Here is a 14,197-nt window from a genome sequence, read left to right as displayed (position 1 = left end):
GCAGCTACCCGTTCTTCAACCAATATGCAGCTACCCGTTCCTCAACCAATATGCAGCTACCCGTTCTTCAACCAATATGCAGCTACTTGTTCCTCAACCAATATGCAACTACTTGTTCCACCACCAATATGCAGCTACCTGTTCCACCACCAATATGCAGCTACTCGTTCCACCACCAATATGCAGCTACTCGTTCCACCACCAATATGCAGCTACTTGTTCCTCAACCAATATGCAGCTACTTGTTCCTCAACCAATATGCAGCTACCTGTTCCACCACCAATATGCAGCTACTTGTTGCACCACCAATATGCAGCTACTCGTTCCACCACCAATATGCAGCTACTCGTTCCACCACCAATATGCAGCTACTTGTTCCACCACCAATATGCAGCTACTTGTTCCACCACCAATATGCAGCTACTCGTTCCACCACCAATATGCAGCTACTCGTTCCACCACCAATATGCAGCTACTTGTTCCTCAACCAATATGCAGCTACTTGTTCCACCACCAATATGCAGCTACTCGTTCCACCACCAATATGCAGCTACCCGTTCCTCAACCAATATGCAGCTACTTGTTCCTCAACCAATATGCAGCTACTTGTTCCACCACCAATATGCAGCTACCTGTTCCACCACCAATATGCAGCTACTCGTTCCACCACCAATATGCAGCTACCTGTTCCACCACCAATATGCAGCTACTCATTCCACCACCAATATGCAGCTACTCGTTCCACCACCAATATGCAGCTACTTGTTCCTCCACCAATATGCAGCTACTCGTTCCACCACCAATATGCAGCTACTTGTTCCACCACCAATATGCAGCCACCCATTCCAGAAACCAATATGCAGCTACTTGTTCCTCAACCAATATGCAGCTACTTGTTCCACCACCAATATGCAGCTACTCGTTCCACCACCAATATGCAGCTACTTGTTCCTCAACCAATATGCAGCTACTCGTTCCACCACCAATATGCAGCTACTTGTTCCTCAACCAATATGCAGCTACTTGTTCCACCACCAATATGCAGCTACTCGTTCCACCACCAATATGCAGCTACCCGTTCCTCAACCAACATGCAGCTACTTGTTCCTCAACCAATATGCAGCTACTTGTTCCACCACCAATATGCAGCTACTCGTTCCAGCATCAATATGCAGCTACCTGTTCCACCACCAATATGCAGCTACTTGTTCCACCACCAATATGCAGCTACTCGTTCCACCACCAATATGCAGCTACTTGTTCCACCACCAATATGCAGCTACCTGTTCCACCACCAATATACAGCTACTTGTTCCACCACCAATATGCAGCTACTCGTTCCACCACCAATATACAGCTACTCGTTCCACCACCAATATGCAGCTACTCGTTCCACCACCAATATGCAGCTACTTGTTCCTCAACCAATATGCAGCTACTTGTTCCACCACCAATATGCAGCTACTCGTTCCACCACCAATATGCAGCTACCCGTTCCTCAACCAATATGCAGCTACTTGTTCCTCAACCAATATGCAGCTACTTGTTCCACCACCAATATGCAGCTACTCGTTCCACCACCAATATGCAGCTACTCGTTCCACCACCAATATGCAGCTACTCGTTCCACCACCAATATGCAGCTACTTGTTCCTCAACCAATATGCAGCTACTTGTTCCACCACCAATATGCAGCTACTCGTTCCACCACCAATATGCAGCTACCCGTTCCTCAACCAATATGCAGCTACTTGTTCCTCAACCAATATGCAGCTACTTGTTCCACCACCAATATGCAGCTACTCGTTCCACCACCAATATGCAGCTACCCGTTCCTCAACCAATATGCAGCTACTTGTTCCTCAACCAATATGCAGCTACTTGTTCCTCAACCAATATGCAGCTACTTGTTCCACCATCAATATGCAGCTACTTGTTCCTCAACCAATATGCAGCTACTTGTTCCTCAACCAATATGCAGCTACTTGTTCCACCACCAATATGCAGCTACTCGTTCCACCACCAATATGCAGCTACTCGTTCCACCACCAATATGTAGCACCTGGATGATTCACAGGAGATAAACTATGCTATAATTCTCACCTCACGTTGGCTACAACACGGCAAAAGTGATACACTCATACTTGTATATGTACATGATTGAAAATGACAGGTTTGGGCACTAATAAGCACCTACATTTGAACGTAGTGGGCTGTGCAGTAATTCTATACATGACGTCAGAGCTCAGGCTCTGTGCTTCACAGTGCTGTGTGGGTTTTATACTGACAGACGTTCTGAACTTGAGCACCATCCCTCCTGGTAACTGGGAAACTTTTGTAAAAAAATAAACTGATCAGAGTGAGGAAATTCTGTGAATGAAATGACTTGATGTATTTTGAAAGATGAGATAAATACTGCTGCACTTCACATTTCCATCTCATAAAGCTCATGTCATATCCAGTGTCAACGTTTATGATCACTATGTTTGATGTACAGTTACAAGATGACATGTGGTCATACCCTGGGCTGTTCTGAACAGAATGAGCCTGTTAGTCTACTGTCAATGTGGTCATACCCTGGGCTGTTCTGAACAGAATGAGCCTGTTAGTCTATTGTCAATGTGGTCATACCCTGGGCTGTTCTGAACAGAATGAGCCTGTTAGTCTACTGTCAATGTGGTCATACCCTGGGCTGTTCTGAACAGAATGAGCCTGTTAGTCTACTGTCAATGTGGTCATACCTGGGCTGTTCTGAACAGAATGAGCCTGTTAGTCTACTGTCAATGTGGTCATACCCTGGGCTGTTCTGAACAGAATGAGCCTGTTAGTCTACTGTCAATGTGGTCATACCCTGGGCTGTTCTGAACAGAATGAGCCTGTTAGTCTACTGTCAATGTGGTCATACCCTGGGCTGTTCTGAACAGAATGAGCCTGTTAGTCTATTGTCAATGTGGTCATACCCTGGGCTGTTCTGAACAGAATGAGCCTGTTAGTCTACTGTCAATGTGGTCATACACTGGGCTGTTCTGAACAGAATGAGCCTGTTAGTCTACTGTCAATGTGGTCATACACTGGGCTGTTCTGAACAGAATGAGCCTGTTAGTCTATTGTCAATGTGGTCATACCCTGGGCTGTTCTGAACAGAATGAGCCTGTTAGTCTATTGTCAATGTGGTCATACCCTGGGCAGTTCTGAACAGAATGAGCCTGTTAGTCTACTGTCAATGTGGTCATACCCTGGGCTGTTCTGAACAGAATGAGCCTGTTAGTCTATTGTCAATGTGGTCATACCCTGGGCTGTTCTGAACAGAATGAGCCTGTTAGTCTACTGTCAATGGGGTCATACACTGGGCTGTTCTGAACAGAATGAGCCTGTTAGTCTATTGTCAATGTGGTCATACCCTGGGCTGTTCTGAACAGAATGAGCCTGTTAGTCTACTGTCAATGTGGTCATACCCTGGGCTGTTCTGAACAGAATGAGCCTGTTAGTCTATTGTCAATGTGGTCATACACTGGGGCTGTTCTGAACAGAATGAGCCTGTTAGTCTACTGTCAATGTGGTCATACACTGGGCTGTTCTGAACAGAATGAGCCTGTTAGTCTACTGTCAATGTGGTCATACCCTGGGCTGTTCTGAACAGAATGAGCCTGTTAGTCTACTGTCAATGTGGTCATACCCTGGGCTGTTCTGAACAGAATGAGCCTGTTAGTCTACTGTCAATGTGGTCATACCCTGGGCTGTTCTGAACAGAATGAGCCTGTTAGTCTACTGTCAATGTGGTCATACCCTGGGCTGTTCTGAACAGAATGAGCCTGTTAGTCTACTGTCAATGTGGTCATACCCTGGGCTGTTCTGAACAGAATGAGCCTGTTAGTCTACTGTCAATGGGGTCATACACTGGGCTGTTCTGAACAGAATGAGCCTGTTAGTCTATTGTCAATGTGGTCATACCCTGGGCTGTTCTGAACAGAATGAGCCTGTTAGTCTACTGTCAATGTGGTCATACCCTGGGCTGTTCTGAACAGAATGAGCCTGTTAGTCTACTGTCAATGTGGTCATACACTGGGCTGTTCTGAACAGAATGAGCCTGTTAGTCTACTGTCAATGTGGTCATACACTGGGCTGTTCTGAACAGAATGAGCCTGTTAGTCTATTGTCAATGTGGTCATACCCTGGGCTGTTCTGAACAGAATGAGCCTGTTAGTCTACTGTCAATGTGGTCATACACTGGGCTGTTCTGAACAGAATGAGCCTGTTAGTCTATTGTCAATGTGGTCATACCCTGGGCTGTTCTGAACAGAATGAGCCTGTTAGTCTACTGTCAATGTGGTCATACACTGGGCTGTTCTGAACAGAATGAGCCTGTTAGTCTATTGTCAATGTGGTCATACCCTGGGCTGTTCTGAACAGAATGAGCCTGTTAGTCTACTGTCAATGTGGTCATACCCTGGGCTGTTCTGAACAGAATGAGCCTGTTAGTCTACTGTCAATGTGGTCATACACTGGGCTGTTCTGAACAGAATGAGCCTGTTAGTCTACTGTCAATGTGGTCATACCCTGGGCTGTTCTGAACAGAATGAGCCTGTTAGTCTATTGTCAATGTGGTCATACACTGGGCTGTTCTGAACAGAATGAGCCTGTTAGTCTACTGTCAATGTGGTCATACCCTGGGCTGTTCTGAACAGAATGAGCCTGTTAGTCTATTGTCAATGTGGTCATACCCTGGGCTGTTCTGAACAGAATGAGCCTGTTAGTCTATTGTCAATGTGGTCATACACTGGGCTGTTCTGAACAGAATGAGCCTGTTAGTCTATTGTCAATGTGGTCATACACTGGGCTGTTCTGAACAGAATGAGCCTGTTAGTCTACTGTCAATGTGGTCATACCCTGGGCTGTTCTGAACAGAATGAGCCTGTTAGTCTATTGTCAATGTGGTCATACACTGGGCTGTTCTGAACAGAATGAGCCTGTTAGTCTACTGTCAATGTGGTCATACACTGGGCTGTTCTGAACAGAATGAGCCTGTTAGTCTACTGTCAATGTGGTCATACCCTGGGCTGTTCTGAACAGAATGAGCCTGTTAGTCTATTGTCAATGTGGTCATACACTGGGCTGTTCTGAACAGAATGAGCCTGTTAGTCTACTGTCAATGTGGTCATACCCTGGGCTGTTCTGAACAGAATGAGCCTGTTAGTCTATTGTCAATGTGGTCATACCCTGGGCTGTTCTGAACAGAATGAGCCTGTTAGTCTACTGTCAATGTGGTCATACACTGGGCTGTTCTGAACAGAATGAGCCTGTTAGTCTACTGTCAATGTGGTCATACCCTGGGCTGTTCTGAACAGAATGAGCCTGTTAGTCTATTGTCAATGTGGTCATACCCTGGGCTGTTCTGAACAGAATGAGCCTGTTAGTCTATTGTCAATGTGGTCATACACTGGGCTGTTCTGAACAGAATGAGCCTGTTAGTCTACTGTCAATGTGGTCATACCCTGGGCTGTTCTGAACAGAATGAGCCTGTTAGTCTATTGTCAATGTGGTCATACACTGGGCTGTTCTGAACAGAATGAGCCTGTTAGTCTACTGTCAATGTGGTCATACACTGGGCTGTTCTGAACAGAATGAGCCTGTTAGTCTATTGTCAATGTGGTCATACCCTGGGCTGTTCTGAACAGAATGAGCCTGTTAGTCTATTGTCAATGTGGTCATACCCTGGGCTGTTCTGAACAGAATGAGCCTGTTAGTCTATTGTCAATGTGGTCATACACTGGGCTGTTCTGAACAGAATGAGCCTGTTAGTCTATTGTCAATGTGGTCATACACTGGGCTGTTCTGAACAGAATGAGCCTGTTAGTCTATTGTCAATGTGGTCATACACTGGGCTGTTCTGAACAGAATGAGCCTGTTAGTCTACTGTCAATGTGGTCATACACTGGGCTGTTCTGAACAGAATGAGCCTGTTAGTCTATTGTCAATGTGGTCATACACTGGGCTGTTCTGAACAGAATGAGCCTGTTAGTCTACTGTCAATGTGGTCATACACTGGGCTGTTCTGAACAGAATGAGCCTGTTAGTCTACTGTCAATGTGGTCATACACTGGGCTGTTCTGAACAGAATGAGCCTGTTAGTCTATTGTCAATGTGGTCATACACTGGGCTGTTCTGAACAGAATGAGCCTGTTAGTCTACTGTCAATCTGGTCATACCCTGGGCTGTTCTGAACAGAATGAGCCTGTTAGTCTATTGTCAATGTGGTCATACACTGGGCTGTTCTGAACAGAATGAGCCTGTTAGTCTACTGTCAATGTGGTCATACCCTGGGCAGTTCTGAACAGAATGAGCCTGTTAGTCTATTGTCAATGTGGTCATACCCTGGGCTGTTCTGAACAGAATGAGCCTGTTAGTCTACTGTCAATGTGGTCATACACTGGGCTGTTCTGAACAGAATGAGCCTGTTAGTCTACTGTCAATGTGGTCATACCCTGGGCTGTTCTGAACAGAATGAGCCTGTTAGTCTATTGTCAATGTGGTCATACACTGGGCTGTTCTGAACAGAATGAGCCTGTTAGTCTACCGTCAATGTGGTCATACCCTGGGCTGTTCTGAACAGAATGAGCCTGTTAGTCTACCGTCAATGTGGTCATACCCTGGGCTGTTCTGAACAGAATGAGCCTGTTAGTCTACTGTCAATGTGGTCATACACTGGGCTGTTCTGAACAGAATGAGCCTGTTAGTCTACTCTCAATGTGGTCATACCCTGGGCTGTTCTGAACAGAATGAGCCTGTTAGTCTATTGTCAATGTGGTCATACACTGGGCTGTTCTGAACAGAATGAGCCTGTTAGTCTACTGTCAATGTGGTCATACCCTGGGCTGTTCTGAACAGAATGAGCCTGTTAGTCTATTGTCAATGTGGTCATACCCTGGGCTGTTCTGAACAGAATGAGCCTGTTAGTCTATTGTCAATGTGGTCATACACTGGGCTGTTCTGAACAGAATGAGCCTGTTAGTCTACTGTCAATGTGGTCATACACTGGGCTGTTCTGAACAGAATGAGCCTGTTAGTCTACTGTCAATGTGGTCATACCCTGGGCTGTTCTGAACAGAATGAGCCTGTTAGTCTATTGTCAATGTGGTCATACCCTGGGCTGTTCTGAACAGAATGAGCCTGTTAGTCTATTGTCAATGTGGTCATACACTGGGCTGTTCTGAACAGAATGAGCCTGTTAGTCTACTGTCAATGTGGTCATACACTGGGCTGTTCTGAACAGAATGAGCCTGTTAGTCTACTGTCAATGTGGTCATACCCTGGGCTGTTCTGAACAGAATGAGCCTGTTAGTCTATTGTCAATGTGGTCATACCCTGGGCTGTTCTGAACAGAATGAGCCTGTTAGTCTATTGTCAATGTGGTCATACACTGGGCTGTTCTGAACAGAATGAGCCTGTTAGTCTATTGTCAATGTGGTCATACACTGGGCTGTTCTGAACAGAATGAGCCTGTTAGTCTACTGTCAATGTGGTCATACCCTGGGCTGTTCTGAACAGAATGAGCCTGTTAGTCTATTGTCAATGTGGTCATACACTGGGCTGTTCTGAACAGAATGAGCCTGTTAGTCTACTGTCAATGTGGTCATACACTGGGCTGTTCTGAACAGAATGAGCCTGTTAGTCTACTGTCAATGTGGTCATACCCTGGGCTGTTCTGAACAGAATGAGCCTGTTAGTCTATTGTCAATGTGGTCATACCCTGGGCTGTTCTGAACAGAATGAGCCTGTTAGTCTATTGTCAATGTGGTCATACACTGGGCTGTTCTGAACAGAATGAGCCTGTTAGTCTATTGTCAATGTGGTCATACCCTGGGCTGTTCTGAACAGAATGAGCCTGTTAGTCTATTGTCAATGTGGTCATACACTGGGCTGTTCTGAACAGAATGAGCCTGTTAGTCTACTGTCAATGTGGTCATACACTGGGCTGTTCTGAACAGAATGAGCCTGTTAGTCTACTGTCAATGTGGTCATACCCTGGGCTGTTCTGAACAGAATGAGCCTGTTAGTCTATTGTCAATGTGGTCATACACTGGGCTGTTCTGAACAGAATGAGCCTGTTAGTCTACTGTCAATGTGGTCATACCCTGGGCTGTTCTGAACAGAATGAGCCTGTTAGTCTATTGTCAATGTGGTCATACACTGGGCTGTTCTGAACAGAATGAGCCTGTTAGTCTACTGTCAATGTGGTCATACACTGGGCTGTTCTGAACAGAATGAGCCTGTTAGTCTATTGTCAATGTGGTCATACACTGGGCTGTTCTGAAAAGAATGAGCCTGTTAGTCTACTGTCAATCTGGTCATACCCTGGGCTGTTCTGAACAGAATGAGCCTGTTAGTCTATTGTCAATGTGGTCATACACTGGGCTGTTCTGAACAGAATGAGCCTGTTAGTCTACTGTCAATGTGGTCATACCCTGGGCTGTTCTGAACAGAATGAGCCTGTTAGTCTATTGTCAATGTGGTCATACCCTGGGCTGTTCTGAACAGAATGAGCCTGTTAGTCTACTGTCAATGTGGTCATACCCTGGGCTGTTCTGAACAGAATGAGCCTGTTAGTCTATTGTCAATGTGGTCATACCCTGGGCTGTTCTGAACAGAATGAGCCTGTTAGTCTATTGTCAATGTGGTCATACACTGGGCTGTTCTGAACAGAATGAGCCTGTTAGTCTACTGTCAATGTGGTCATACACTGGGCTGTTCTGAACAGAATGAGCCTGTTAGTCTACTGTCAATGTGGTCATACCCTGGGCTGTTCTGAACAGAATGAGCCTGTTAGTCTATTGTCAATGTGGTCATACCCTGGGCTGTTCTGAACAGAATGAGCCTGTTAGTCTATTGTCAATGTGGTCATACACTGGGCTGTTCTGAACAGAATGAGCCTGTTAGTCTACTGTCAATGTGGTCATACACTGGGCTGTTCTGAACAGAATGAGCCTGTTAGTCTACTGTCAATGTGGTCATACCCTGGGCTGTTCTGAACAGAATGAGCCTGTTAGTCTATTGTCAATGTGGTCATACCCTGGGCTGTTCTGAACAGAATGAGCCTGTTAGTCTATTGTCAATGTGGTCATACACTGGGCTGTTCTGAACAGAATGAGCCTGTTAGTCTATTGTCAATGTGGTCATACACTGGGCTGTTCTGAACAGAATGAGCCTGTTAGTCTACTGTCAATGTGGTCATACCCTGGGCTGTTCTGAACAGAATGAGCCTGTTAGTCTATTGTCAATGTGGTCATACACTGGGCTGTTCTGAACAGAATGAGCCTGTTAGTCTACTGTCAATGTGGTCATACCCTGGGCTGTTCTGAACAGAATGAGCCTGTTAGTCTATTGTCAATGTGGTCATACCCTGGGCTGTTCTGAACAGAATGAGCCTGTTAGTCTATTGTCAATGTGGTCATACACTGGGCTGTTCTGAACAGAATGAGCCTGTTAGTCTACTGTCAATGTGGTCATACACTGGGCTGTTCTGAACAGAATGAGCCTGTTAGTCTACTGTCAATGTGGTCATACCCTGGGCTGTTCTGAACAGAATGAGCCTGTTAGTCTATTGTCAATGTGGTCATACCCTGGGCTGTTCTGAACAGAATGAGCCTGTTAGTCTATTGTCAATGTGGTCATACACTGGGCTGTTCTGAACAGAATGAGCCTGTTAGTCTATTGTCAATGTGGTCATACACTGGGCTGTTCTGAACAGAATGAGCCTGTTAGTCTACTGTCAATGTGGTCATACCCTGGGCTGTTCTGAACAGAATGAGCCTGTTAGTCTATTGTCAATGTGGTCATACACTGGGCTGTTCTGAACAGAATGAGCCTGTTAGTCTACTGTCAATGTGGTCATACACTGGGCTGTTCTGAACAGAATGAGCCTGTTAGTCTACTGTCAATGTGGTCATACCCTGGGCTGTTCTGAACAGAATGAGCCTGTTAGTCTATTGTCAATGTGGTCATACCCTGGGCTGTTCTGAACAGAATGAGCCTGTTAGTCTATTGTCAATGTGGTCATACACTGGGCTGTTCTGAACAGAATGAGCCTGTTAGTCTATTGTCAATGTGGTCATACCCTGGGCTGTTCTGAACAGAATGAGCCTGTTAGTCTATTGTCAATGTGGTCATACACTGGGCTGTTCTGAACAGAATGAGCCTGTTAGTCTACTGTCAATGTGGTCATACACTGGGCTGTTCTGAACAGAATGAGCCTGTTAGTCTACTGTCAATGTGGTCATACCCTGGGCTGTTCTGAACAGAATGAGCCTGTTAGTCTATTGTCAATGTGGTCATACACTGGGCTGTTCTGAACAGAATGAGCCTGTTAGTCTATTGTCAATGTGGTCATACCCTGGGCTGTTCTGAACAGAATGAGCCTGTTAGTCTATTGTCAATGTGGTCATACACTGGGCTGTTCTGAACAGAATGAGCCTGTTAGTCTACTGTCAATGTGGTCATACACTGGGCTGTTCTGAACAGAATGAGCCTGTTAGTCTACTGTCAATGTGGTCATACCCTGGGCTGTTCTGAACAGAATGAGCCTGTTAGTCTATTGTCAATGTGGTCATACACTGGGCTGTTCTGAACAGAATGAGCCTGTTAGTCTACTGTCAATGTGGTCATACACTGGGCTGTTCTGAACAGAATGAGCCTGTTAGTCTACTGTCAATGTGGTCATACCCTGGGCTGTTCTGAACAGAATGAGCCTGTTAGTCTATTGTCAATGTGGTCATACCCTGGGCTGTTCTGAACAGAATGAGCCTGTTAGTCTATTGTCAATGTGGTCATACACTGGGCTGTTCTGAACAGAATGAGCCTGTTAGTCTATTGTCAATGTGGTCATACACTGGGCTGTTCTGAACAGAATGAGCCTGTTAGTCTACTGTCAATGTGGTCATACCCTGGGCTGTTCTGAACAGAATGAGCCTGTTAGTCTATTGTCAATGTGGTCATACACTGGGCTGTTCTGAACAGAATGAGCCTGTTAGTCTACTGTCAATGTGGTCATACACTGGGCTGTTCTGAACAGAATGAGCCTGTTAGTCTACTGTCAATGTGGTCATACCCTGGGCTGTTCTGAACAGAATGAGCCTGTTAGTCTATTGTCAATGTGGTCATACCCTGGGCTGTTCTGAACAGAATGAGCCTGTTAGTCTATTGTCAATGTGGTCATACACTGGGCTGTTCTGAACAGAATGAGCCTGTTAGTCTATTGTCAATGTGGTCATACCCTGGGCTGTTCTGAACAGAATGAGCCTGTTAGTCTATTGTCAATGTGGTCATACACTGGGCTGTTCTGAACAGAATGAGCCTGTTAGTCTACTGTCAATGTGGTCATACACTGGGCTGTTCTGAACAGAATGAGCCTGTTAGTCTACTGTCAATGTGGTCATACCCTGGGCTGTTCTGAACAGAATGAGCCTGTTAGTCTATTGTCAATGTGGTCATACACTGGGCTGTTCTGAACAGAATGAGCCTGTTAGTCTACTGTCAATGTGGTCATACCCTGGGCTGTTCTGAACAGAATGAGCCTGTTAGTCTATTGTCAATGTGGTCATACACTGGGCTGTTCTGAACAGAATGAGCCTGTTAGTCTACTGTCAATGTGGTCATACACTGGGCTGTTCTGAACAGAATGAGCCTGTTAGTCTATTGTCAATGTGGTCATACACTGGGCTGTTCTGAAAAGAATGAGCCTGTTAGTCTACTGTCAATCTGGTCATACCCTGGGCTGTTCTGAACAGAATGAGCCTGTTAGTCTATTGTCAATGTGGTCATACACTGGGCTGTTCTGAACAGAATGAGCCTGTTAGTCTACTGTCAATGTGGTCATACCCTGGGCTGTTCTGAACAGAATGAGCCTGTTAGTCTATTGTCAATGTGGTCATACCCTGGGCTGTTCTGAACAGAATGAGCCTGTTAGTCTACTGTCAATGTGGTCATACCCTGGGCTGTTCTGAACAGAATGAGCCTGTTAGTCTATTGTCAATGTGGTCATACCCTGGGCTGTTCTGAACAGAATGAGCCTGTTAGTCTATTGTCAATGTGGTCATACCCTGGGCTGTTCTGAACAGAATGAGCCTGTTAGTCTAATGTCAATGTGGTCATACACTGGGCTGTTCTGAACAGAATGAGCCTGTTAGTCTACTGTCAATGTGGTCATACCCTGGGCTGTTCTGAACAGAATGAGCCTGTTAGTCTACTGTCAATGTGGTCATACCCTGGGCTGTTCTGAACAGAATGAACCTGTTAGTCTACTGTCAATGTGGTCATACCCTGGGCTGTTCTGAACAGAATGAGCCTGTTAGTCTACTGTCAATGTGGTCATACCCTGGGCTGTTCTGAACAGAATGAGCCTGTTAGTCTACTGTCAATGTGGTCATACCCTGGGCTGTTCTGAACAGAATGAGCCTGTTAGTCTACTGTCAATGTGGTCATACCCTGGGATGTTCTGAACAGAATGACCCTGTTAGTCTATTGTCAATGTGGTCATACCCTGGGCTGTTCTGAACAGAATGAGCCTGTTAGTCTACTGTCAATGTGGTCATACCCTGAGCTGTTCTGAACAGAATGAGCCTGTTAGTCTACTGTCAATGTGGTCATACACTGGGCTGTTCTGAACAGAATGAGCCTGTTACTCTACTGTCAATGTGGTCATACACTGGGCTGTTCTGAACAGAATGAGCCTGTTAGTCTACTGTCAATGTGGTCATACACTGGGCTGTTCTGAACAGAATGAGCCTGTTAGTCTACTGTCAATGTGGTCATACACTGGGCTGTTCTGAACAGAATGAGCCTGTTAGTCTACTGTCAATGTGGTCATACACTGGGCTGTTCTGAACAGAATGAGCCTGTTAGTCTACTGTCAATGTGGTCATACCCTGGGCTGTTCTGAACAGAATGAGCCTGTTAGTCTATTGTCAATGTGGTCATACACTGGGCTGTTCTGAACAGAATGAGCCTGTTAGTCTACTGTCAATGTGGTCATACCCTGGGCTGTTCTGAACAGAATGAGCCTGTTAGTCTACTGTCAATGTGGTCATACACTGGGGCTGTTCTGAACAGAATGAGCCTGTTAGTCTACTGTCAATGTGGTCATACCCTGGGCTGTTCTGAACAGAATGAGCCTGTTAGTCTACTGTCAATGTGGTCATACCCTGGGCTGTTCTGAACAGAATGAGCCTGTTAGTCTACTGTCAATGTGGTCATACGCTGGGCTGTTCTGAACAGAATGAGCCTGTTAGTCTATTGTCAATGTGGTCATACCCTGGGCTGTTCTGAACAGAATGAGCCTGTTAGTCTACTGTCAATGTGGTCATACCGTGGGCTGTTCTGAACAGAATGAGCCTGTTAGTCTACTGTCAATGTGGTCATATCCTGGGCTGTTCTGAACAGAATGAGCCTGTTAGTCTACTGTCAATGTGGTCATACCCTGGGCTGTTCTGAACAGAATGAGCCTGTTAGTCTATTGTCAATGTGGTCATACACTGGGCTGTTCTGAACAGAATGAGCCTGTTAGTCTACTGTCAATGTGGTCATACCCTGGGCTGTTCTGAACAGAATGAGCCTGTTAGTCTACTGTCAATGTGGTCATACACTGGGGCTGTTCTGAACAGAATGAGCCTGTTAGTCTACTGTCAATGTGGTCATACCCTGGGCTGTTCTGAACAGAATGAGCCTGTTAGTCTACTGTCAATGTGGTCATACCCTGGGCTGTTCTGAACAGAATGAGCCTGTTAGTCTACTGTCAATGTGGTCATACGCTGGGCTGTTCTGAACAGAATGAGCCTGTTAGTCTATTGTCAATGTGGTCATACCCTGGGCTGTTCTGAACAGAATGAGCCTGTTAGTCTACTGTCAATGTGGTCATACCGTGGGCTGTTCTGAACAGAATGAGCCTGTTAGTCTACTGTCAATGTGGTCATATCCTGGGCTGTTCTGAACAGAATGAGCCTGTTAGTCTATTGTCAATGTGGTCATACCCTGGGCTGTTCTGAACAGAATGAGCCTGTTAGTCTATTGTCAATGTGGTCATACACTGGGCTGTTCTGAACAGAATGAGCCTGTTAGTCTACTGTCAATGTGGTCATACCTGGGCTGTTCTGAACAGAATGAGCCTGTTAGTCTACTGTCAATGTGGTCATACCCTGGGCTGTTCTGA

General features: G+C 45.7%; 1 protein-coding gene across 3 annotated transcripts in view; it reads right to left on the bottom strand.

Moving 5' to 3' along the window:
* The window catches only part of LOC118378578 (ERC protein 2-like), a 613,000-nt gene that overhangs the window by 139,604 nt on the left and 459,199 nt on the right, over positions 1-14,197 (bottom strand). The window lies entirely within an intron of this gene.

This window comes from Oncorhynchus keta, chromosome 27, assembly GCF_023373465.1.
Source record: "Oncorhynchus keta strain PuntledgeMale-10-30-2019 chromosome 27, Oket_V2, whole genome shotgun sequence".
NCBI classification, from domain to species: Eukaryota; Metazoa; Chordata; class Actinopteri; order Salmoniformes; family Salmonidae; genus Oncorhynchus; species Oncorhynchus keta.
The sequence above is the reverse complement of the archived record's forward strand: the minus strand, read 5'-3'. Positions and strand labels throughout refer to the sequence as shown.